The 26,007-nt window shown below is 32.3% G+C and overlaps 1 long non-coding RNA gene across 2 annotated transcripts in view; it reads right to left on the bottom strand.

Annotated features, from left to right (window-relative positions):
* The window catches only part of LOC147800837 (uncharacterized), a 118,974-nt gene extending 93,231 nt beyond the window's left edge, over positions 1-25,743 (bottom strand). The window contains exons 1-2 of one of the 2 annotated variants that reach the window (XR_015431076.1): positions 25,674-25,743; positions 16,125-16,176 (exon numbers count right to left, since the gene is read on the bottom strand). This is a non-coding gene — a long non-coding RNA (uncharacterized LOC147800837). The remainder of the gene's footprint in view (positions 1-16,124; positions 16,177-25,673) is intronic. The other variant, XR_015431077.1, reaches the window with a different exon arrangement.
* Between the last annotated feature and the right edge of the window lie 264 nt (positions 25,744-26,007).

The raw sequence follows: 26,007 nt of genomic DNA, 5'->3' as shown, positions 1-26,007 counted from the left end.
TCAAAAAATATTCAAACAAGGAATAACAGTATACATGTTTCAAACGCTCAAAAACAGGCGCCCATTTTCAAAACTTGCCAGATGTGAATCGGAGGAAACGAAAGGGATTTGAATTATAAAACGAAGAGCTGCTTATGAAAAATGGAATGAATAACAGGAAGATACATAAGTAAAAAAAAAAACACAGAAGTCAAAAGAGAGAAAAAGAAAAAGATACCCTGATCATTTTTACACCCCTGTTTATCATAAGCGTATAGCCGTCTTTTTACCACCTCATATTAATTTTATTCACCCTAATTGTCATAACATTTCTACATTCCATACTTCCGTTTTGCACACATTTACAACCTTCTAAATTTACTCCGAACTTGCATCTTCGGCTCGTTTGATGTTGACAGTGCATTCAATCGCTTCGATAGTTGATTCATCTTGACTAAACTAACTAGACTCAAACGTCCCTCTTCCTCAAATCCTTACGCGTGGATCATTTCTTATTCTCCCGCTCGTTATAAAATTGCTAATATACTCTTCTGTTTTGGTTTTAAAGTCCTTTTTAGGCCTTTTAACAAAACCAAATTTTGTTATTATATCATTATTGCTATCATATCATTTTGTTATTATATTATTATTTGTTATTATCATTGTAATTATATCATTTATTGCTGCAAAAAAAACCAAGCCTATTAGCTTTAATGATCGTTGTGGCATTTACTACATTCATTGTCAGTGAGACATTGGCTATACCGGATAAACTAGACGCGCTTTAAAATTTAGACTTAAAGAAACATGATTGTCTGCTATCAAAACATCATTTATTGCTGCAAATTGTTGGAATTATGGGCGCAAATTCAATTTTTAACGATGTCGAAATTATTTCCATCACTGCCGCATAAGCTCATCTTGATGCCTTGGAATCTTATTTTATTCAAATAAATGCTTATTCCCCTCTCAACGATATTAGATCCTCACCACTTCTCCATAACGAGTGGAAATGCATTTTACCTTGATTTGTCTCTCATGGTCACTGTGGTTTTTCTTGTTCTGTGGATCTTTTATCTCTTTCGGGTACTGTGGTTTTTTCCAGTTTTGCTTCTCACCTTTATTTTTTCCCTTTTTCGTGAACAACTTTTTGTTTTATTTTAAACTTATGTTTCTTTTCATTCACGTTTGGCTTGTCTTGAATACGGGCACCTGTTTTGAGCACTTGAAACATGTCGACTGTTATTTCCTATTACAGTACAGAACCCGTTATCCGGAAATCAGAAAACCGGAAAACCGGAAAACCAAAAAACCGGAACGAAATTCGGTAAATTTTCCCGCAATTTAAAAAAAAAAATTTTTTTCCTCATAAGATTTTAGGATTTTTCTTTCTTTTTTGAAAGATGTTTACCATACCATCTTTTTAGAAATAATCATTACTGTATTACTTCATCGTTTTTTCTTCTTTTTAAGATTATTTCCTAATATATTTTTTTTAGTTGAGTTTAACAATAGAAAAAACGGCTTTTTGTAGCGATTCAGAAAACCGGAAAAATCAGTTATCCGGAATAGCGATGGTCCCGATCGTTCCGGATAATCGGTTCCCTACTGTAATATGTCGTTTGAAGCGAGCGAAATTTTTAATCTTGAAAATCTTAGTTATAATTCAAAGATGGAACGTTTAGATTACTTTAAACTAATGCATGAAAAAAGTTTGATAAATAATTAGCCGAAAATACAACCTCACTCAATTTATTTTATAACAAATGAGCATCTTCAAATTATATTAGTAGGGGTGCACAACCTTTTTGAGTGAAGGGCCGCAAGCCAAAGTACTTAGATAAACATGTTTAGTAATTGTAAGTAGTGATTACTATATAAACATTGTTCAAGGCACTAAATTAATCTTATGAGTTAACCTTGTAATACGTTGGCATAAAATTAAATATTTTTAAACGTTTAAAATAAAAAACTTCAAAACTGATAACTTAGAAAATAAAATACAATCAGAATCAATTTATCAGGAAAAAAATTCAGATTAATTAAAATAATTAAAAACAATGGGAAAATTTATCTTTGTTTTAATCACATTATATAATACTAAAGTCCATTTAATAATAAATTTTAACATAAAAAATTTGTTCAGTGAATTGAATTAAAGAAAATAAATATTCCAGTTATTAACATTAATGAAAATTAAATACTTTGATTTAAAGAAAGTTCATAGGGTTAAAAATGATTAAAATTAAAACCCTTGCAGCTTAAATAAGATTCAACATTTATTAAGGAATATACTTAAACTTTGAAAGATTTATTTTTGGCTGAGAAAGGGGCAAAGGGCTGAGAAAGGAAAAGAAAGAAAACATTAATTTTGAAGGAACTATTTCCTTAATAAATAAAAAAAATTATAAGATACTTTATGACCCATACTTTTTAAACATAACACTATTAGCAATTAATCCACATGTACTAGCAATAAATTAAAATTTACATTGCTTTATGATACTTAAATTGATTACATTTTTTACAGTTAAAATTTAATGATATACAAATAATTTCTCAGCATATAATTATAAATGATGTAAAATGGTTAAAAAATTTTCTTATTGGCATATTCCACAATTTGCAAAATTTTAAAACATTGTGATAGTTTGATCTACTTGATCATGTGATAACTTTTTCGGGTTATTAAATGAAAATTTAATGATTTTGTTTAAAGACTGCTCCTTAACCTGGAACATTAATTTATACAGAAGCTGTTGTGGTTTAGTATTAAATTTAGGGCACATAACTTAATTAGTTTGGGGATTTGTCCCATATGAGGAATCTTCCTTTCCAGATTTTCAAATTGCGAGAATACTAATCGAGATATGTGATTTTGAAATTGCGAAAAGACTCACAATGTATAATTTTTGAAACGTGTGAATATGAATAGCGATATGTGGTTTTTAAATCACGTGAATATAAATCGCGGTGTATGATTTTTAAATTGCGCGAAGAGTAATAACGTATGATTTTTAAATGCCAAAATATGAATCACGATTTGCGATTTTAAATCTCATGAATACGAATCGCGATAGATGATTTTTAAATCTCGTTAATGTTAATACGAAATGCGATTTTTAGATTGCGTGAACACGAATTACGATGTGTGACTTTTAAATTGTGACTGCCAAAAAATAAACGTTCAAAAAAATACTTATATTTGCGTTGAGATCGACACTGACACGTGATTAATTTAATGCGCGACTCAAAACTCGCATGCCGTGAAAATATAGTAATAAAGATATCAGGACTTTTTGAACCGTGGGGAAAAGCGCAGGGTCCCATCGTAAATATAAAGGGATTTTAATAGCTATAACTACCGAAAAAACTATTAAAATCTATTTATATTTACGATGAAATCGGTATAACTAGCGTCAAAAAGTAATGTATACACGGGATTCGCATAAAAAATATTAGAACTTTCGAAACCTTGTTGAAATGTATCGCAGTTATAATTGCCGAAATAACGATTCATAAATTATTTGATTTGCGATAAAATCGTCAAAAATAAATCACTTCAAAAAATGGTTAGCTCAATGAGCGAATCATTACTCGCAATTCATAATAATGTTCTAAAAATATCGCGATTTTAAAAACCACGATGAAATGCGAAGTAATAACTGCCGAAAGAATGATCAAAAGTCATTTAGATTTACGATGAAGTTTGCACAAATAAAGCGTCTCATAACTTTCAAGACGTTAGAACATACTCGTATTTCGATTTCCTGAAAAAAAAATTGCGATTTCAGAAACTACGTGAAAATGGGTAGCAATAATTATCTAAAAGTCATTTCGACGAAATCACCACACACGAAGAGCGTCAATAATAATGTCGAATCAAAATGTTGGGATTTACAAAACTATGCGTGAATCCGTTGCATTAACCATTGAGAAACTACATTGGTTGAGGTTTAATACATTAAAAACTTGATTGCGCAATTTCATTTTATTTTTAATCCGTCGTAGAACATCCGACCCAGTTTTTGGGGTTTACGACTACTAATCTTCAACTCCATAGCCTCGTAATTTCGAACCAATCCAGAAGACAAGGAAACTCTTGGATCAATACCCCCAGATTTGTAAAGGATGAAGTATGATTTGTAAAGGGAACATGAAGGATTTTGTGATTCGACAGATTTAACGTGCATCAATAACCATTTACTACATGGGGAGTCTTCGGCCGACTGGGATCGAACCCAAGAACTCTTTGACATGGGCCCAGTGCCCCACCAACCAGGCTATACCAGCCTGAATGAGCAATTTAAAATTTCCGAACTTTTTTTATTTATTTTTTAAAATTATGTTTAGATTGCTGCCACAGGCAATACCTACGACTGTACAGGTCGTATGTTGCGCCCCTCTACTTAAAACAATTAAAAATAAATTTCTTTAAATGGTTTGGACAAACATTTGCTCAAGATATCCTTCAATGATGTTTATTTTTAAAGATCAAGTGCCATTGCCTGGCATACATTTGCCCGGTATACCATTACAATGTATGTAAAGTAACTACATCACCCCGTTTGGGCAATACTTTCAAATTTAAAAAAACTGAAACATTTATAATTTCAACGTTCAGTAAATAATATAAATTTATGAAGAGTTTTTAAGCAGCAATAGAAAAAATACATTGCCAAAAAAGAATTATGCTTCCCCAATTGTGACAATTTGTTTTTGAAATAAATGGAAAAGTATGCATTAAGAGTTTACTTGTGTGATTATTTAACAAATGAAGATTTCTTGTAATTGAATGAAACATTTCTTCTTATCCTACCACAAACACCACATTCTATTCCTTTATTTTAGGCCAAGCATAGAAATTCTATTTGCAACTTTAATCCATCATAAAAGCATAATGATAAATCTCAAATGGAATAATTATACATTTTCAAAAAATTTCATTTGTCATTTAACGTTTTAAGTTAAACGAAAACTTCAATAGCATAAAAAATTTTCTCAGCAGAAAGTGTTTACTCCAATTGAATTACTGTTAATTTTTGTGTGTCCTAAGAACCCTTGGCAATTGCAGAAAAATAAAATTAGTGAAAAATATACGTCACAATGTTAATAAAAAAATATTTATTGAAATGGTGCGTCTGCTCAACTTTGGCCGAAAATGGGTTAAAATAAAGTAAATCTGAAAGTAGACCACACGAAATTTTAGATAAGAGTAAAAACAAAATTAAAACGATTAAAAGTGATAAAAAAAATTGAAAAGCAAATTAAGGCAAATAAGAAGGACTGCGTTAGACTTTGGAATGAACTGGCCTTAGTACTTAAAACTTTTTTACCAATAAAATAGGTCCCCATCAAATATAATATTAAATTTCCACTTAAAGATATACACGAAAAATAAATAATTTATGATAAATATAAAAATACCGTTGTTTTTGAATCGGTAATAATTTCATAAGATATTGAAACTAAAATATCTAGATTTGTTGTAATATTAATGAAGGGATTCATATTAATCAAAGGATTCGTATTGATTGTGGGATATATATTAATCAGATTCATATTAATCAAAGGATTCATATAGATCAGATTCATATTAATGAAAGGTTTTTAATATGAATTAAAACCTTTTTCTTTAGTACTACAGAGGCGTTCATAATTCTGACTGGGTTATCACAGGCACCTCTATACTGTGAGCAGTGCACAAAAAAATGAACTCCTTTAATAACTCTTGATTTAATGATCGGTTATTCGCCTTCAAAGATTCAATCTTAATAGTTCGAAAGCCTACCTTTAAATAAGCTGATTATATAGAGAACCCGATATTTTAAATTACAAAATCAGGTGCGAAAACGTATACTTTCATACCTAACGTAGTATTTTTAAGTAGAGCAGAGGTATTTTTTTAAACAAATTTGAATTTTTGACGTCCAAAATATGGTGTAGTCGTACTCTGCTCCTAATAATTTCGCGGGGGAGCGATCAAAATTTAAGACTCATAAATATAAATTCACTTCTTAGCATAACTCATTAAATCTCGAAAATATTTTAAACATATTGCACATAAATATAAAACTGCTTTATCCGAAAATAGATACACATAAAGAATAAATTTAATTATTTTTTATTACATTAATTAATAGCAGTTTAAAAATATTTGAAATGCAGGGGTATGCAAATTTTTACATATTTTAAAGTAAATTTGAAATGGTGAAATACAAAATTTAAATGCAATCGGTTGAGAAATTATCGCGAAATAAAATTCAACTAAACATTTTTAAAAATTGGATTTCTCAAAAGCTGTTTCGCGGATTTCACGATTTTTTTTCCATTTTAAATTACTTTAAAATAACATGATTTGTGCACTTCACAACTTAGAATTTAATTATTTTTAAATAAATTACTAATAAAAATAACTTATATGTAAATATATATATTCTTCGTTACTAGTAGACGTCCAATTAGACGTTAGCACTAGTCTTATTCAGTTAAAACAATTAAACAAATCAATTAAAACAAATGAAACAAAATTTTGAATCTAAATCTATATATATAAAAATCTCTTGTCACAGTTTTAGTGTTTAAACTCCTCCGAAACGGCTCGACCGATTTTGATGAAATTTTATATGTATATTCAATAGGTCTGAGAATAGGTTTATGACAAATTTTTTTTCATTTTTTGGACAGATTTAACGTATATTTTAAATATATCTTTATTTAATCGTATTCGGATCGAAACTAGACATAGAAACAAATCAAAAACAATATTCACGCACGTTGCAACAAGTCATATTAAACTCTAATACTCATGCTCGCCCTTAAAAGAAGAGTATCAAATATATTTGTAAGTATGTGAATAAGGGCAGTGATATAGCAGTATTTCGAGTTGAAAATACCAATGTGACTGCTCTTCCAGTGAATAACAACGACGAAATAACGCTGTACCAAATAGACCGGTACATCAGCTCCAATGAAGCTGTTTGGCGTATCTTTGGTTTCCCAATTCATGAACGAGATCCAACCGTTATTCATTTAGCTGTCCATCTTGAAAACGGTCAGAGCGTAGATTTCACAAACGAGACAGTGATTGACCGAGCTATAAATCCACCAAAAACTACACTCGCCAAATTTTTTGAATTGGGTAATCGTACGGATGCTTTTGGTGCCTTTGCACGGACATTACTCTACTCAGAAGTACCACACTATTTCACATGGGCTCAAACAAAAGAAATGGACACCCCGCAAGCAAGACACACCGGTTGATGCATGTCCCTGTTTATTTAAATCAAACTCCTTGGAGAGAGTATTTACAGTCAATCCAAGGCAGACTGAGTGTTTTTATTTTCGACTGTTGTTGGTTAATGTCACCGGCTCATTGTCATTTTAAGATATACGTAAAGTCGATGGACATCAGCATCCAACATATAAAGATGCATGCTTTGCACTCTGCTTGCTGGAAGACGACAACCAGTGGGAATGTATGCTTGCTGAAGCAGCATTGAACTGTACTGCAAAGCAAATTCGTCTATTATTTGCTATAGTATTAACTACATGCTTCCCTGCCCGTATAGAAACGTTATGGGATAATCACAAAAATTCGACGACAGATGATATACGGTAGCAACATCGCACACGTTGCAACGTTCTAACGATAGCATTCAGCGATGCTATGTACAATGAAGCACTAATTGCTATTGAGGATCTTTGCATTATTATTGCCAACTTGCCACTCAGTCATTTCGGTGTGCCTCCGCCAAATCGAAGTGCATCTGATATATTAAACACTGACATGAATCGCGAACTTCAATACAATACGATAGAAATAGCAGCGATTGTTACTCGCAATGTTCCACTAATGAATGAGGAACAAAGGAACATTTATGACCGCATTATGCTCGCAGTTTCGGCAGGACAAGGTGAATTTTTTTTGGATGCACCAGGTGGAACTGGCAAAACATTTATTATTTCGCTAATTCTCGCTGAAATACGATCAAGTAATGGCATCGCGTTGGCCGTTGCATCATCTGGCATTGTGGCAACTTCATTGGATGGAGGCAGAACAGCTCATTCAGTATTTAAGTTGCCACTAAGTATTCAAAACAACCCAGATGCAGTGTGCAACATAAAAAAGCAATCGTCTATGGCCACAGTGTGGAAACACTGAAAAATTATCATCTGGGATGAATGCACTATGGCACACAAACATTCGCTTGAGGTGTTGAACAGGACATTGAAAGATATAAAAAACCAATGACAAATTATTTGGCGGCGCTCTGTTATTCCTTTCGGGTGATTTCAGACCCCCCCCCCCCGTCTTTCCGCGTTAAACGTGCGATGATCAGATCAATGCTCGCGTGAAATCATCTCTACTGTGGCGTAATGTTGAAAAAGTTCAACTAAAAGTAAATATACGCGTCCAAATTCTTCAAGATCCATCTGCTGAAACATTCTCAAAACAATTGTTAGATATCGGTGATGGAAAAGTTACTAAGGATGAGACTGGATGCATAAAATTACCGGACGATTTCTGCACAATCATTGATTCACAAGATGCTCTAATTAACCTAATATTTCCCGATGTACACACACAATACATTTATCTTGAGTGGCTGGCAGAAAGGGCGATTTTAGCAGCAAAAAATGTGGACGTCAACGAATTGAGTCTGAAGATACAACAGTTATTGCCAGGTAACTTGGTGGCAGATAAATCTGTTGATGCAGTTTGCAATCCCATTGGAGCTGCAAATTTTCCAAAAGAGTTTTTAAACTCATTGGATTTACCAGGAATACCACCGCATAATATAGTACTCAAAGTTGGGTTATTTTGCTTCGTAATTTGAACCCACCACGGCTTAGCAACGACATGCGATTAGTCGTTAAAAAATTAATGAACAACGTTATCGAAGTCATTATTTTAAATGACAAATTCCGGGGTGAAAGTATATTACTTCCAAGAATCCCTATTGTACCCACAGATGTGCCAGTTCAATTTAAACGCATTCAGTTCCCCATTAGATTGGCATTTGCAATGACAAGGCCAAGCAACGTCTGTTTGTGTCTTAGATTTGAGCACACCATGTTTTTCATACGTGGCATGCTCTCGAGTGGGCAAACCATTCAGTTTATTTGTGTTAGCTAAAGATGGAATGACAAAAAATGCTGTACTCCATTGCACTAAGAGATTAATATTGTTGACTAATATTTTCGGAATTCGTTGCATATATTATTTGTAAGAAAAAGTTAACATAAATTTAAAAAAATATTATTTGGTGTTTTGTTATTTTCACATTCCGTCATCGTTCACAGCGGTCCCTCATGCCTCTTCCACTCATATACCACATACGCACACACTTACAATAAATAAGATATATTTTCATACTCTTGAAATAATTCCTATGGCAAAACAACGTTTGCCGGGTCAGTTAGTATAATATAAAAACACAACAATATGATTTTCAATACCTTAATTTTAAAAATATTTTACAGTATGGTATATCCCAAAACCTCCACCCACATTTCCCTCTCTCGACTGAAGTCGTAATCGGTAAAAAATTGCGACCACTAATGGGAAAATAGTGAATTATGTTATCCTAAAGTAGAAACGAACTCAGCTCGGGCTTCGCAAAATCGAAACGTTAATTTTTTTCCTGCCCGAAGTCTGGCATCACAAACTACGTGTAGTAACTGCTCGAATTGGATTCGGACAAGGGGTTAAGATAAGTAAATTTTTTTCAGGGCAAATATGAATTCCAAAATACCTCTTAAAAGCGAAAATAGAATAATTTATATCTTTCTTCTCAGCACTAGTCACTTTATATTTTAGCTAACCAATCACTTATGTTTTTTGGGGCGCTTTCTGAGTACAGCTTTATTTAAATAATGGACTTAAAAGTTCTAACACTGGATTAAATTAATCAAAACTCCGACACAAATCGGCTCAGATACGACCTATAATAACGAAAAATATATGAACAAAGTGCTTTATTATTATTATTATTTTTATAATTATAAAACTTCCGATATTATTCTGTAATAAAAAGATACGAATTCCACTTTTGTAAGCATTAAAATTACTAAGTATTAAAATTTCATTTATTAAATCAGAATATAAACTTTTTTTTCGTTAAATAAATTTACTTTTAAATAATTAGTGTAACAATGAATTAGTATAGTTATGTGGTGACTAGTGCACGCTAAATCTGTTGGGTGACAAAGTCCTTCATGGTCCGATAACAAATTATGCCTCTGAGGTACTGGATTGGAGATTGATCGTTTTTTGGTTCAGGTCAAAATTACGGATGAATGATTGAATGGAAGGATGTATGAATGGGTTCGCTCTATAAGTGGGTGTGATGTATGGGTGTGGCAGTTGTCGAATTCTTGGCAATAGATGACGAAACTGGAAAACAAGAATTATCACACCCCCAGTGCCTTAATGGCTACGACAATAACAAAAATAATAGCTATGTATAAAAACGAAATTGAAATGCCTGCTCTGTGATAAATAATCATAAATAATGGCTACATTATTAATAATACTATATGATAAATAATGGCTGCTATATGATTCTAATGCCACTTGCCAATATCAGCAAGCCTGCTTAGTGTAACTAAGCTTATGTATGGAAGAAGTGCTTCAGTGACGCCATCTCTGACCAAAAATGTGAATTCAATGACACACACGTCACAGCCTATTAACAGGGCGGACACATTCATATATCCACTTATTCATTCACAGATCGTAATTTTAACCTGAACCCGAGAACAATCAATCTCTAATTCAATACCCCAGAGGTATGATTTGTTTTGCGAACATAGAAGACTTTGTGACCCGACAGAATTAATGTGCACCACTCATCATTTACTTCGACCGGCGGTGATAGAACTCACGACCTCTTGGACATGGACCCAAAGCATTATTTACCAGGCTATCCAGGCCCTACTTAAAATTCCAAATCTTGCATATTTCTATTTCCTCTTAGGGACCAAACCTTTATGTGAAAAAAATTTCAAAAAAGTTCTTATAGATAGTATAGATGTTTCATATGTATAAACCAGTTTACAATGCAAAATGACATAAAATTGTAATTTTTGAATAAAATGTAATGAATGAATTGTAAGGTTTACATTTTTAGCATCGTTATAAAAAATGCAATTTAAAATGGCGAAATACAAAATTTAAGGAAATCAGTCGAATAGTTCCTGAGAATGTTTTTAAAAATGCGTATTGCTTGAAAAAGTCTTCTGTTTAAAAATTAAGGGAATCTGTCGAATGCTTACACTACATTTATTAGGATGTCTTAATTATATTTTATTTAAGAAATAAAATGGTGCGTATAGACACTATTCACCAAATCAATGAATAAACCATTTGCTAAACGCTTGTTTTCTTATGAAAATTGTTTTTTTTTTTTTAAATTTTTTATTCACTGACTTGCAACTTTAATCCATCATAATAATAAATCTAAAAAGTAATAATTATACATTTTCAAAAAATTTCATTTGTCTATAACCATTTTATGTTTAAAAAAACTTTAATAGTTTAAAAATTTCCCAACAGAAATTGTTCACTCCAATTGAATTACAATTAATTTTTGGGGTTCTTAAGAATCCTTGATAGTAGCAAAAAAATAAAATTAATGAAAAATATACGTCATAGTGATATTAAAAAATATTTATTGCATATTGCACATTTTTGCACATAAATATAAAACTCATTTATCCGAAAATAATTACATGTAAAGAATAATTTTAATTATTTTTTTATTATATTGTTTAATAGCAGTTTAAAAATGTCTTAATTTCAAGGTATACTGATTTATACATAATTTTGAAGTATTTAATTTTAAATGGTTAAATACAAAATTTTAAAAATTTCAACGAAGCATTTTTAAAGATTGGATTTTGCAGAAACTATTCGACCGATTTTATTCCATTTTTTTTTCATTTGAAATTACTTTAAAATAAAGTAAATTTGTAAAATGATTTGTATACTTTAAAACTCAAAATTCATTAATTATTTTAAAATAAATTAATAAGAAAAATAACTTACGTATATATATATTTATAAAAGCGTAAAATAGATTTCTCCTATTAATTTTTAAGACAGAGTCACACAAAGAGACATAAGTATTTAAGAATCCAATTAAAATATTATTTTCTGAAGTTAATAGGTAATATTCTTTTAGAAATATACTCATTAAGAAAACTCCCGAAATTCCTATTAGTCTAAATGTTTTTGAACAAATCATTATTTCTAAATTTTCCTGCTTGAATGAATTTTGATTAAATTTCAGAATCCCTAGTTAAATAGTGGGAGCAATACAAAACACATTTTTTATATATAAATACATGGCTTTTTTATTACTAGATAAATCTGAGCCAAATCACACTATTCCTACTATGGTAAACCATTAATGTAAAATGCAGAAACATCCAAAGTAAGCTATTACATCCCCGAAATTTCCCTTAATCTAAACGTTTTGGAACAAAACAAGAGTTTTAAAAGTGAAAGTAGAAAAAATTTTGTCTTTCTTTTTCAGCGCTAGTCAATTTATTTTTTAGTTAACTAATCATTTATCATTTCTTGGGCGCTTTCTGAGAAATCTCCATCTAAATAAAGTTTTTTAAACTTCTAACACTGCATTAAATGAATCAAAATTGTGTAAGAAATCAGCTCAGATGTGACTCATAATAACGTTAAAAATATGAACAAAGTGGTTTATTATTATAGTTTTTTTATAATCATAATACTTCCGATATTATTCTAAAAAAAAAAAAAGATTCTACTTTTTCTATGCATAAATATTACTAAGTATTAAAAAATTTATTTATTAATTCAGAATATATATTCAATTTTTTTTATTTTTAATTGATTAGTATAACAACGAATTTGTATAGTTATGTGATGACCAGTGCACGTTAAATATGTCGTATCACAAAGTCCTTCCAGTTCCTTTAACAAATTATGCCTCTAGGGTACTGGATTGGATATTGATCGTTCTATGGTTCAGGTCAAAATTTCTGTATGTGGATGAATGAATGGATGCATGAATAGGTCCGCTCTATAAACGGGTGTGGCAGAAGTCGAATTCGTGGCCACAGATGATGAAACTGGAAAACAAGAACAGTCGCTCCCCCACTGCCTTAATGGCTACGACAACAACAATATAGTTACGAAGTCCTCCACGAAGGAAAATTTCTCCCAATACTCGATCCAGGATGGTTTCTTTTTATGTAAAAAACTGTGAATATTAAATGCTGCAGGGGATAGGTGGTTCAGGGGATAGAGCGTTCACCCTCAAATGAAGTGGCTGGTTGAATTCCACACCCGGCTTGCACCGACAGCAGTGCTGACGTAAAAATATCCTTAGTGGTAGACGGATAATGGGTTCAAGGGATCTTGAAGGGCTTCCGTGGTTTTCCGCTCCATGTAACGCAAATGCGGGTTAGTTTCATCAAGAGGTCTTTCATCAAGAGGTCTTTCCAATACTAGATCAAGGAGTTCCCTTGTCTTCTGGATTGGGTTCAATATTACAAGGCTACGGAGTTGAATATTAGTAGTCGTAAACCCAAAATTGGGTCAACTTTACAATGACGGTTATAAAAATAAATTACTAATTTTGTAGAATATGTATAAAAAAATAACCATAAAGAAGTATTGCTTGTGGGTTTTTTTAAAAGCATTTTTTAAAATTTGTGTTAAATTATTTGTTTCGATACTTTTACTTCATTCAATTTATTTTGGTATTAAAGTAAATTGGTAAAACATTTTTGAAACGAGTGTGATATACTAATACCCAATTTTACGGTGCATTTCGAATATTGGTTGGTAAATGAAATATTTTCTATTAAAAGTCAATTTTTTTGTCAAATGTCAATTTATTTTAAGTTATTGGAATTGATTTACACTAAAGGTATAGTTGCTTAAATTCCATTTAAACAATATCAGTAACAATCATGTAAGCATAAAAAATTGTTCAACAGGAAAAAATCTTTACATAATTTTAGAAATTTTACAAAGGCAATTTCAATAATATATTCTTTGTGAATAATTTAGCAAATTTTAAAACAAAATTTGCAATTTTAACAATATTTAAATTTTAAAAAAGGAAAATTTAAAAATCATTCTTTATTTTTATTCCACAAGACGTAGTACTTTTTTTACGTCGCACTTTAAATTCTTTAAACTATCTATGATATAAACACAGATAAAAAATTGCTATTGTATTTTTATATTTATTTTTAAAAAAAACTTTGCGCGAATTTTATTTTGCAAAATACATTTTGCTAACATATTTTAGCTAATAATAGTAAAAAATTTAAAACTACAACATTCGTGTTTAGTTTATTGCCCTGAATAAACTCAATATTATACACAAGAAAATTCATATATGTATAAATGTATAAGTATTTATTTTTTGTAGTTTTTCAGGAAGAAGGGATAAAAAAAAAGATAAGCAAAAATAAATAAAGTTTTAAGTATTATTTGCATCGCCAGTAAAAAAAACATGAAATTCTGTTGTAGTTGTTTCTAATGCTACTGGCTAATACCAACAGGCTTGCTTGGTGAAACTAAGCGAATTTTAGGCAGAGGTGTGTTTCTTGTGCTTCAGTGACGCCATTTACGGCCAAACATACAAATTCAATCACACACATACATCACACCCCAATTACAGGGTGGACGCATTTATTCATCCATAGGTCGTAATTTTGACCTGAACCAGAGAACGATCAATCTCCAATTCAGCACTTCCAGAGGTATGATTTGTTTTGGGAACATAGAAGACTTTGTGACCCGAACAGATTTAACGTGCATTAGTCACCATTACTTCTGCTTGCGGTGCTGGAACTCACGACCACTTGAACACTTGCCCAACGTCCTAACAACCAGTCTATCCTGGCCCTACTTAAAATTCTAAATCTTAAATATTTCCATTTAGGATCAAACTTTGACGTGAAAGAATTTCAAAAAAGTTCTTATGTATGTATACGTATTAACCAGTTTACTTATAGCGCAAAATGACAAAACAAAATTGTAATTTTTGAATAAAAAATATTAATTCTCAAACCAAATATTCTTCTGTGTTTGCAATATATCACAAATGTAACACAGTTTTGTCAAAAACAGGCATAGAATAAGACACCTCTGTAAACAGCATCACTTTACCGTAAGACAAGTTTCGGTTTGGCATAATCCGCTTACGAATTAAGTGGATTCTGACGGCCTAATCTTGCCTCTTTTTGAGTCACGTGAAGTTATTTTCGATTTAAGCTAATTTTGAGTCATGATTTTAATAAATCCTGATTAATTTTGAACATGATCAGTTGATTTTTGAAAGTTTTCAGTTATAGACTAGTTAAAATAATCAACATTACTCGATTATCCTACGTATGCAGGTTGCTCGTTCTCAATATTACCTCTTTGCGCATTCCACTATATCTCAAGAACTTCCAACGAAAATAAAAAAGATTCTGCACAAAATAATAAAATTTGTTTATCCATAGATAATTCAATGCAAACATTTTTAATAATTATTTTATTTAAAAATGGTTGAAGAAATTTTGAATTGTAAGGTATAGAATTTTTGCATCATTTTAAATAATGCAATTTCAAATGGTGAAATTGAAAATGTGGGGAAATCGGTCGAATAGTTCCTAAGAAATTGAGTTTTAAAAAAGTCGTATTTTTAAAAATGCTTAAGTCGTACTGCTTGAAAAAAAAGTCTTATATTTAAAAATTGATTTCTCAGAAACTATTGGGTCGATTTCGCTCAAATTTTATATTTCACTATTTAAAATTGCATTATTTAAAATGAAGATAAAAATATTTGGTAAAATTTTTATTTTGCTTGAAATTATTTCTGGATAAATCTCATGTGAAGCTTCGTGTGAAAAATCTTTTAATTTGATAGATACGTTCAAGATACGATGAAATACGCAAAAAGTAAAATTAAGGGGGTCCAAATTCTGTCCAAACTACTGGAACCTTATTTCTCAGATTACGGCTCCCTCCAAAATTCATGTTTATAGTAGTTTTTCGTCCGTGTTGCAGTTTTGAAAAAGAAAAATTCAGCAAATGAAACAGCAACAGATATTAGAAAATTTAAATTTTTGGACAAAAGACGTAAAGATTATAATCTTACCTGTATTTTGTTGTACTACGTTATACAGGTCATTTAACATCATAGCTCTTTCCTATAAGAAAAATTGCTGCTTCATTAAAACCATAGTTAAAAAATAACAGCAGTCTAAAAAGTACAATTAAAAATTCAAGATATGCTACTACTCTCTATGGGGGTTGGAAAAAATTGGGTTCCGTCTGCAGACAAACTTCCTCATGTTTTTCAAATTCCAATACTTTGACCAAGATATTATAACGCGCATACTATGAATTTAATTTATAACTTTACAAGCTCAATGAATGACAATTTAATGGAAAAACCACATCGTTTTTCTGTTGCTTTTATAACCTTTTTATAGATAATATCCTTCCATCCGGGTTTTCACACTCAAAATATCATATTTAGGTAATCGCTTTTTTTTTATCAGTGTACCATGTACGTTTTTTATTATCAGTGTACGTGAAATCCATTACTGTTTGAAATTTATTTTGTCAGCTAGTTTTTTTCAGCCATGGTTAAGTTTTAATTCCGACATTTTGATGTCATGTTAGTACCAGTTGCCTCTTCTAACATCGCGTTACGTAAATCTATATCGTTTAAATAATTTTTAGACCATTTTACATGGTATTTAAAGCTCCAATATTTTCTACATATTACGACAATCAGGGACGTACTTAGGGTCTTAGCAGTCCAAAGCGAAACATTGAGGCATTTCAGCATGGCATAGGACTTATTTTTATTCCAATTATAATTTTTCATTTTTTAAAATTGTTAGATCACACACACAGGTCTGACTAAATGTAAAAATAATTTTTAATATTATTTAGTACTGCAACTAAAATTCTTAATATTACTAATAATAAAAAAGTTTATTATTTATTCACTGCAAACTAATTATTGAATAAATAAGTGTAATCAGTTATTTTTTTAAAAATCAAACTCAAAGCAATAATGAATGGCAAAGACAGAGAACCAACTTGACGAATGAAAAGTAAATTAATTTAGAAGAGAAAACATTTTTAAATACAAACTCTTCTTGGTAGAACAAGTCTTTATTCCTTATTTACAAGTGGATAACTACACATTTAATAAATTTTAAAATTACTTTTATTTGAATAAATATAGATAAAATTAAATGCGCATAAAATAATGAAATACTAGGAGGCTTCGCCCCCTGCTCGCTGGCGCTCGCCAACCCCCGGAACTGCTTTCGCAGATCATTTCGGATTGCTTCGCAATCCGATTCTCGCTTTGCTCGCGCACTGCATACGTTCTTAACGTCTAGCTTTAGTATACTTTTTTGAACACTGAAGTTCCGAAAACTTTAACTGTAGAAAATTCTAAACCTGTAAATTTCAATATTAATTTGAAATTGCAAACAGTTCACATTTTTTTCTTAATCACACTATTCTAAATTTCAGTTGTTGAGAAAAGTAACTTTTGTAAGCTTTGTTTTAAAGCTTTTCCCACCAGAGGGCTAAAACCATGTGTTGTAAAACAATATGAAATAGTACTGAACGCCGGATGTAAAGCATCGGCTTCGATGAAGATAATTCGGTGAGAATTCACCCGATTAGACATATGATATGCTCACTACGTGCTCTTGCGCGCCGAATCCAATCAATTAAAAATGAAAACTGTTGCCAGCGCGAGAAAAGAAATATCATCGGTTTTATTGATACATACGTACGTATTAGCGTTTTATATAATATAGATAGATATTTATTGCTGAAGAAATATATTTATTGCCGAAGAAATATATTTAGTGCTAATTAAACATCAAATTATTTTATACACTGCATTGAGTACTTTATGAAAATTACATATGATATGAATAATGAAAATTTATAATTTAAAAGTTACATTAGCTACTTTTAAGCTCAGAAGAAAATATTGTTTCTTAATTTATTTACATATTCCTTTGATGTACTCGCCACTCTCGCCAGTTTTAACCAGTTTCTCACTAATATTTTTCACTCCCGCAAGCTTGGCGAGAAAAAGTTTTATTTTATTTTATAACCATCGTTGAACAACCGACCCAATTTTGGGATTACGACAACTAATGTTCAACTCCGTAGCCCTCTAATTTCGAACCTAATCCAGAAGATAAGGGAGCTCCTGGAGAAATTTGTACTTTTCAACGGAACTAATCAACATTTACGTTACATGGAGAGGAAGACCACGTTCTACTGTTAGCCTGACGGCAAGGGGACTCTAACCCATGATCCATAAGCCCTGTGCAAGCCGGAATTCATATTGCCCAGCCGTGACTTGGATTCGAACTCGGTTCACCTTACTGGAGTGCGAACGTTCTATCCCCAGAGCCATAGCGGCACATTAATAAAGATTTTGAAGAAAAGATAACCCTGTGATAAACATCCTCAGTCTAAGGGAAGTCTTACCTTCGTCGCATAACGGCGGCAAAATGTTTGTTAAAAATGTTTATTCCTTTGATAAAGTTATACTAATATTTTGAATAAATTGTTCTGAGAAAATTTATCCTTTTATATTCTCTCCAGTGGTGACCGCGTTCATCGCAGCACGCTGAAAGAAACCTTCTTGGAAAAATTATTAGATTATATTACTTGAATTTTTGCATTGTTTACTACGCGAGTGACGTTTCAAATTGGTTATTATGGTCATTCGTTTGGTTTAATTATGCAATTTGTTCCCCTTATAAATTAGGTTTTTCGTTATTAGTATAAATTTTAATATAAATTTAATTCTAAACTTAGAATACATGTCAAAATTACGTTAGTACATGAATTCAGTTTAATTTGCTTAAAATTAAAAATTGAGCAGAATCTTACTGAATCTCTATATGCACGTATACTTTTTAAACTACCACTAAACATGGAAGAATAATATCAAATTTTGGTTTGTTAAGTAATTTGAATTTATCAGGAATTACTAACGACCAAACGAACTATAGCAATATTATAGCAGATATTGACCCAGAAACTTAATCGACAGTTTCAGATATTTTGTTTCATCTTCCAGCAGCTAATAAATATAATACTCTTAAAGGAAGTCGTATTGCGCAATTTACAGACTCTGAAAATAAACGAATTCGCAAACTTCTTCCCGCATTGCAGTTAGGGGACGACAAATAAAAAACGGACAACACTGAATAATTTTTGATAATAATGTAACAATTGATTTTAATAATTATGTAATAATTGATCTTCACATTCTAGGACTTAATCTTGATCGTTCGAGGGGTGACCTCTAACATGCTAATTAAGAAGTGCAGACGATATTTTAAGTTACGAAATCGGACATAAATACGTACTTTCCTTGAATAAACAAACCTTTTTTCAGACTGATTCGGATTTCTGATCCCCGAAATATAGGAGGTCCATAGTTTGGTCATCAGAACACTCCAAAGTATGGACCAATTAATGTTAATTTTACTTGTTGCGGATTTCACTATATCTACGGAAACGAATTTCATTATTGTATTCAAAGAATATTTCAGTTAGCTTAAAAAGTTTTCGAGATATAGCGAAATACGCTAAAAGTAAAAGGACCATTAAGGGGTTCAAACTTTGGAGCGCTCTCCTGACCAAATTATTGGAACCATATGACAAAAATAGCGTCGATATTTAGGGGGTCAGAAATCTGAATCCGTCATTAACAAGGTATGTTTATTCATTGAAAGTACGTTTTTGTATCTGATTTCGTAACTAAAAATATCGTCTGCACTTACTGAATACCATTTTTGAGGTCACCTCATCGAACCATGAAGATTGAGTCCTAGAACGTGAAAATCCGATCATTAGATCAAAAGTTATTCAGGGTGGTCTTTTTTGCGTGCACTGTACATCTTTAAATGAACATTTTTTGAAAACCTGACGGCTACAAAGTTTGCCAACAAATCTTTCCGTTAGCTTAGCACCACTTGAAAATTTAGCTCAACTAGCTGATAAAATAGCCAAATTTAGAACGGATCCCTTACTAAACGTTTGTGTAATAAATAAATCCACGAGTTCAAATCCCGCACTCTCTGCAAATCCACGAAAAGATTTTTCAACATCGAAGCTGGTATATCAACACTTCGTATCGATGATAACGATACCAGGTAACACCAGGTATCGATGTAATTACACTTCGTCAGCAAATAACAGCACTTAGCCAGCAATTTGAAAGATTTTCTAGAGAGAGATTGCGCAATCGATCTCGAACAAGATATAATAATTTTCTTAGAGATAGATCCAGCTCTAGGGAAAAGAGGAAAAAAAAAACGTCTAAATTCATTTTTTATCATTCGAAATTTTGTCAAAAAGTTAGGAAATATTGTTCATCGTGTTCTTACAACAATAGCCAGGAGAGCAAAAAACGGCTGTCGCTGGGACGGCGACAAGTGATCTAAATGCCGAATGATGTTCGTGTCGCTTATTTGTATTTGATAAAAAGACGAATTAAAATTTTTTAGTGGATTCAGGTCTGGACGTGAGCTGCTCGCCCGTCTCGAAAATGATTAGAAATTTGTAACTTGATCCATTACAATTATTTAAAGCTAATAATTCAAAAATGTTGACCTGCGGAACTCAGTCATTGAACATTAATTCAGCATTAAGAAGATACAAAATTTTAATTGCTACGTGTCACCTATTCCAATTATTTTCAGAGCACTCGGGCTGTTGATTGACCTAAAATGATGTCACGTTTCTTTGTTTGGCATAACTACCGAAACTGATACTTTTCAAATAAAATTAATTTCAAGTGACACATATTTTTTATTTCATAGCCGTCGTTGAACAGCCGACCCAATTTTTTTGGTTGACGACTACTCATGTTCAACTCCGGAGCATTGTCATTTTGAACCCAATGCAGAAGACAAGGGAACTACTGGATCAAGTATTGGGAGAAATTTTGCCTTCGTGGAGGACTTTTTAATGGAACTAACCCGCATTTGCGTTACATGGAGAAGAAAACCACGAAAACCTGCCCTGCTTAGAATGATGGCGAGGGGAATCTATAATTCGTCTACCACTGAGGATATTTTACGTCAGCGCTATGGTCGATGCAAGCCGAGTACGGAATTCGAATCAACCAGTTGTTGCTGGGATCGAACCCGGGTCACCTCATTAGCAGGCGCTAATGATTGGCGCTTTCATACGCTATGGACTGACGGTAGGCCGAAATAGATTGTGGTTGAATGAATTGTGAAAACGTTGGATAGAACAAAGTGAAAAATACGTGGCGAAAATCGACACGTTAAAGAAAAAAAAATCTCATTTTCGAAAAGGGAAAATTAAGCACTTTTTAAAAACTCCCAATGAGAAATAACACCTTTAAAACTTTTAAAAAATGAAAATCGAAAATAAGCAAGCTTAAGCACTTTTTAAAAAGCACCTTGGCAGCACAAAATGTGTGTCCCAGCCGTTTTTCAAAATTAAACGAATGTTGTTTAATAGTGAACGTATCAAACTGTCTGTTTGGAGTGTCAGAAATTTCATTTTTTGGATAATTAATAACTAAGGATAGCAATAAACCACAACCTGATAAAGTAGACACTATCTTAAATTGCCCACAGTCAAAAATAATTAAGGAATTATGAAGATATTTCAGATTTCTAAATTTTTTGTTTTCTACTTCGTGCAGCTCATAACCAAATTTATTTAAATGATTTTTTGTAAGGCTCAAAGAGCGTAATGATAATCATATGATTGACTGGTCAGAACAGTCTAATTTCAAAATTGAAAAACCCTTTTAGCAAACTCTATGCTGCTTACACATTCTAACCTCGAAGCAAATTTAGAATTACGCGTGGTTGCCTCGGATTTTGCAACAGGAAACTAATTTCTTCAACTGTTAGCATTTTTTTCGCAATAATTTATACGAAACTGAAAAAAGCTATAGCGCTTACGACAGGGAGTTGTAATCAAACAATTCAGTTAAATGCTCGAAATTTTGTTTTGTTCACAGAAAACAAACCACTCACCTATGCATTTAAGCAAAAGTTAGATAAATGTTCACCCCCAGCAAGCTCGTCAGTTAGATTTTTTTTTTATCTCGGTTTACAACAGATATAGGATACCCAAATGGTTCTGATAATATAACAGGAGATGCGTTATCAAAAATATCTTCTATAAACAATACCGAATCCTGTAGATTATAGCAAAATTGCAGAAGCTCAGGAAAATAATAAAGAATTAAATCGTTCAATCAATATTTCCCAAGATTTAGATTTTAAAAATGTAAATATGGCTGATACAAACACTTTTTTATATACTGCGACATTTCTACTAAATATTTTAGACCTTTTATTCCAAAACAATGGCGTACACAAATATTTGATACTATTCATTACTTATCACACCCCGGTACAAAAGCAATTAATAAATTGATTGGTAATGGATTTATTTAGCCTAACTTAAATAGAGATTGCAATATGCGGTCTAGATACTGCATGCCATGTCAAAAATCATAAGGCATACTATATCCCCTATCTTTTCTTTTCCAATAAAGTCCAACCGCTTTGACCTCTTTCATCTTTGATATCGTTGGCCCATTGCCACCATCTAAAGGCTTTTCATACTGCTTAATGATGATCGACAGACTTACTAGATGGGTGGTTCCGATTATAGAAGAGACTGTAGCTGAGGCTTTCTTAAAAACCTGTATTGCTCGCTTTGGTACTTTATTTACCTCTCACACTAGAGCTACACAATGAGCTATTGGCGACGGTCTCGAAAACTTCTCTGAGGGTGATCCGAAGACATGCCATCACAAATTTGATGGCTCTCCTGCTTTGGCAGCCCGACGACCAGCTCTCGAACTAGAGCACTTAACGGTTGAACAGTTTAACGAGGACCGATACAGCACAGCCTCGGTCCCTACACAGGCAGGTCACCCACCCTACTTACTGATCGCAGCGAGTGATGCTTGAGTTCTACTGGGAAACGTATCTTTACGATCAGTCCACTGCGGGACTGCCCGGCTTAGGTCACCTTCAGTGATAACGATCAACCAGGGTCACCAGTTCGAGAGTAGACTCTTCAAAACTCTAGCACATCTCGTGGGCATCAAAAGAGTTGATCCTCACCTTACCATCCTCAAAGTAATGGAATGATAGAACAATGGCACCGACCCTCGACAGCTGCCCTCAAGGCCTACAATACAGACTGTGGGGAGAGTAGAAATCGACAATGCCAACCTATATTTATCAAAAGGTACCTCAAGATTGGATCGAGTTAGCAGGTCTTATATACTAATCAATTGATGTTTGATAATAAGGATAGTTAAGCCATACTACTCCGCTACTAGACTTTAATCAGGGATACAATTCGATGAATGAATACTACTAGGACTGTGTTAAGTTTACCGGATTTTGAGCATTTATGGTGAGAGTTGTATTAAGTTCATGGCAGTGTATGTGGTCTCTCCTGTGTTGCTATTAACAGTCTAGAGTTTGCAGGATCACGTTGTGTGTAAAAGAAACTGAGAACAGCGCGAGGAGGACGATGACTCAGACACAAATAGAAAGTCAACTTTTTAATGCATACCATACATCGAAGTAAGCTTGTTCATAGCACGTCAGCAGGTCACAAATATGGGGAAAGCAGAAATCGACTATGTCAACCTTCATCTATCAAAAGTACCTCAAGATTCAATCGAGTTAATATGTCTTACAGTGAATTGATGCTTAATAAACATAGTTACAGTTATGCCCACAGGACCATTGGTCAACCTTCTTACCGGCTATTCTCTTGGGCTTCTGAGCTGTATAAATGGAAGATCTACAGTCACCATCTTCAAAGCTCGTCTGCGGAACAACACTTTGCATCCCAGTTGAATTTTTTGATTCTACTCCATTTGTGGACTCGTCCAAAATCCAACTTGCTATTATTCACAGAAACATTTCTCTACCATCAGAACATCTCCAGCTTCCTGCCATTTTAAAAAGTGAGCGCATCCAGCCTTTAAAGTCACGTTTTCATCAGGAATGATAGGAATGCCTTTGCAGGTTCCTTTTGATGTTGAGTATTCGAGGTCAACAATCTCTACTTCGTTCACCAGGAGTTGGCACTTGACTCCACCTCCTCGGAGTTCATTTCAGAGCAGGAAATAAGAGGAGAAACGTCTCCGCGCTTGAAATTGAAACAATCCTTAATGCGCAAACAGGGAATTCTTTTTCAGTCACTTACTTCGCTTTATCATCTGCTATTATACCTTTCGTTACTCTAGCTAATTAAATATATTGCCGCAAAAGTCTCAAAAAGGACACATTATTCAAATTTATGAAATATTTAATGTTAGAAAAATGCACATAAAAATTGAGAAATAAATATTTTTGTCATACGATCGCCCAATAACAACCTTGTTTAGGATTGTTCACATCCTTCTCCCAAAAATAGCGAAATAGTAACGTCGGATACCACGTGATGAAGGCGGATCCATGTGCCAACTCCTGGTAGACGAACTGTGGATCGCGTGAAACCTGCCCTCCTTGAAACTAAATTGCTACCACTCTCTGGGATAACTAAGACTGTATAGTGTGAAATACCGTTTACTCCTGCAATTTAGGAAGACAAAAAAAAAAAAAAGATTTGGAAGAACTGTGCTTCTTCCAAAAAAGGTATAGCCAGTGAAACACTGCTGTGCTCTATTCTGACCAGTAGTTTTACTCCGGAAATGGACACAAATGAAATATATTTATTGCTAAATATCAAATAATAATAAATTATTAACTAACAAATTATTTTTCACACTACAACGAGTATTTTAAAATATGAAAATTATAGGTACGATTGAGAGACATGACGAAAACTTTTAGAACTGTAATGTATATACATTTTTCGTATCATTTTAAGTAATGCAATTTTAAATGGTGAAATAGAAAATCGGTCAAATAATTCCTAAGAAATTGAATTTTGAAACAGTCGCATTGTTTGAAAAAGTCTTATATTTAAAAATTGATTTGTCAGGAACTATTCGGTCAATTTCGCTCAGTTATTTTTATTCTTTAAAATGCTGCAAAAATAGTATACCTTTGAATTCAATTCTTTTCTTACTATTACTAAATAAAATAACAAATATTTACTAAAGGATTTACTTTGGTTGAAATATTATTTCTGGAAAAACGAAGGTTATAATCGTGTTTGCTTAAAACGTTCTTAAGTTATGATAAATACGCAAAAAGTAAAATTAACATTGAAAGTTACAAACTCAGGACCACTCTTCAACCCTGAGACCTTATTTCTCAGATTGCGGCTACCTCCTTTTCAAATCAGACGATATGCTTGTTCAAAGAAAGTACGTTTTTGTGTCTGATCTCGTAATTTAAAATGAATGAATTAATGTTTGAACAAATTGCATGTTTGAAATGACCCCCTCGAATCATTCAGATTAAGACCAAGAGCTTGAAGATCCAATCATTAGATCAAAAATTATTCAGAGTGGTCCATTTATTACTTTTTTGTACATTGTAAATCAGAATTAATAGCTGCAGTAGTTATCCATTTGTGCTGTAGTTTTGGAGAAAAAAATATTGAAAAATTTTAATTTTTGGTCAAAACACGTAAAGGTATCAAAATAAATAAAACATGAGAATTATATTCTTACCTATATTTTGTTCCACTACGTTATACTGCTCAATCGACATCATAACTCTTTCCTATAACAAAAATAAGTGCTATAGTAGAACCATACTTCAAAAAAAAGCAGTCTAAATCGTACACTAAAAAATGCATGGTATGTCACAATTCCATTTATAATTTAAAAACCGCATTCTTATCTGCTTTTAAGAACTTAACCAAAAAAATATTTTGTTTCTTAATTTATTATTTTATTCCTTTGCAGTGCTCGCCACTCTCATCAGTTTTAATCTGTAACTGTCACCAGTTTCTCTCATCAGTAGTTTTACTTCCGCCAGCTTGGCGAGTTAAGTTTTTTTTTA

This window comes from Parasteatoda tepidariorum, unplaced genomic scaffold (assembly GCF_982258835.1).
Source record: "Parasteatoda tepidariorum strain Cologne lab strain unplaced genomic scaffold, Ptep-v5.0 scaffold_15, whole genome shotgun sequence".
Taxonomy (NCBI): domain Eukaryota; kingdom Metazoa; phylum Arthropoda; class Arachnida; order Araneae; family Theridiidae; genus Parasteatoda; species Parasteatoda tepidariorum.
The sequence above is the reverse complement of the archived record's forward strand: the minus strand, read 5'-3'. Positions and strand labels throughout refer to the sequence as shown.